The 2,269-nt window shown below is 46.6% G+C and overlaps 1 pseudogene; it reads right to left on the reverse strand.

Moving 5' to 3' along the window:
* Positions 1-1,155: 1,155 nt before the first annotated feature.
* LOC101576484 lies at positions 1,156-1,681 on the reverse strand (annotated as a pseudogene).
* Between the last annotated feature and the right edge of the window lie 588 nt (positions 1,682-2,269).

A 2,269-nucleotide genomic window follows, 5' to 3' on the forward strand; every position in this document is an offset into this window, starting at 1 on the left:
ATTAAATAAATAAATAAATAAATAAATAAAAGAGCAAGATAAAGGGGCTGGGGAGATGGCTCAGTAGAATAAGTGCTTCCCTAGCAAGTGCAAGGACCTGAGTTCAAATAAATAAATAAATAAAAGAGCAAGATAAAGGGGCTGGGGAGATGGCTCAGTAGAATAAGTGCTTCCCTAGCAAGTGCAAGGACCTGAGTTCAATCCTCGGTTCTGACAAAAAAAAAGAAAAAGAAAAAGGAAAAGAAAAAGAAAAAGTGAGAGGGATAAAATGTTTTCCAGACAGCTAGGAGCAGATGTTATCATAGCAAGTGGGCATCTATCACCTTGCATGTTAACTTATGTGTTACACTCCTGGACTTAATTGTCATCTTGGTTCCTGTGAACCCTTGACCTCAGGCTCCTGCTTATCTGACCAACGAAGAGTTGGTCATCCTGACTCTAAATTACCCCCAGTATCTCTTTAGCTGCCTGCTGTCCTCTACCTAACTCACTGACCTATAATACTATGACACCAGCAACCATAATATGTCATCCTTAGGGGCTGGTGTTATGTGGGATGTGGTTGTGTCCTCCACAAATGCCTGTGGTAAGCCTCATCCCCAAGAGTGGTGGTATTTAGCAAAAGGAGCCCTTGAGAGGCCATGTGGGTGGGGCACCAAGGATGGGATTAGTGTCCTTATTAGAACAAGACAGTCAAGAGTACTCTGCCTCTCTTCACAATGAAAAGTCTCTCTCTCTCTCTCTCTCTCTCTCTCTCTCTCTCTCTCTCTCTCTTTCTCTCTCTCTCTCTCTCTCATCCTCTGATCCCCATCTCTCTGTCCACACTTTCTGTCCACTCAACTGATTCAGCTGATACTTGGATCTTGGACTAACCTCTAAAAGTGACAACAAAATTTCTATTGTCTAAAACACTTAATTGACTAAAATAACTGAATAAAACAGCTGTTTCTCTCTAGAGTCCACCAGCCTAAAACTATGGAAATCATATTTCTTTAGTTCCTGGTATACCAAATACTTCAGTGCCTGTGAATTCACTAATAGCAGGAGGCATGAAATTGATGAAAACAAAGAGAAGCTATGTACAATTTCATAATTTTGCAGACAAGTATAGAGATCTGCCCCCCCCCAGCAGTGCCAGGCTTATTGGCACGGCCTCTAGAAGAAGGTGTTGGGCCTCTTGGTGGTGAAGTGGGGCTTGTGCTGGCAATGTAGGACCCAGTGGGGCAGTGGGAACTTGATCTTGGAGTCATGGAACTGCTTGACAGCAGGCCACCAGCATTTGGTGGCTGCAATCTCCTCCACCTTCATGATCTGGATGGAGTGGGCACGGGCTCAGTGCCTGGCATCCATGTCCCAGTAGCACTGGGTGACAGCGCCTGCTGCGGTCAGGTCCCGGTACTTCTGGTATATGTTGTGAGTGCCACTACAGGAGCTGTAGTGCAGCCAGATGCTGAAGTCCTTCACCCACAGCGGAGACTTCTCAAACACCTGCCCACGGTAGACGGTCTCCCTTGAAGATTTCTTCATCTTCTTCAGCTGGGACAGGAAGTGCCAGAAATGGGACTTGGCAATGACATGGTGGATGTGAAAATTCACATGCAGTACAGAGGCTATGTGTGGCACTTTGGGGTGGGTAGGCAGCATCCACCTTGTATTCCTGGTGTGTGCCCAACGCCTTCATGGTGCTCCTTTGTTGCTTGCTGCCACCCACAAAAAGGAAGTACAGATCTTCATGGATTTAGGCTTTAGTTGCCCTGGATTTGAAAGGTAGAAAGGTCGCTCAGAATTCTGGGTGTCAAGTGAATGATGCAGATGGCACTGGCTGTAGACAGCCTTTGATCTGCTTCTATCAGTGGATGTACAAGGTGACAAGGATATGACAGTAAGTGTGTGACTGTTCTTGAGTACCCAGTAGACGTGAGCACTATTTTTTAATTATACTGCAGACAGACTGCTGTATCACGAGGAGGAGTATTTATTCAAAGATGTCAGCAAGAGCCAGTCGGGGCAAGAGGATGGATGGGATGAGGTAAGTGTACCAGCAGCACAGCAGCAGGGCTGGCAGTGGGAAGAATCACTGGGCAGAGTGCGCTGCTCTGGGAGGTGCTGAGCTCGGGTCTCACGGCTGAGTGTTGAGGTAGAGGGTTGTGTGGGATGAACTCACTGGTGTGTTCAGTGTTAGCACTTGGGACTCAGTGGCATTGATGTTGGAGTGGGGGATTGAGTAGAGGAAGACCTGTTGTGTACTTTAGAAAGAGACATGAGAGGA

Source organism: Octodon degus, unplaced genomic scaffold (genome assembly GCF_000260255.1).
Source record: "Octodon degus isolate 3935 unplaced genomic scaffold, OctDeg1.0 scaffold00048, whole genome shotgun sequence".
NCBI classification, from domain to species: domain Eukaryota; kingdom Metazoa; phylum Chordata; class Mammalia; order Rodentia; family Octodontidae; genus Octodon; species Octodon degus.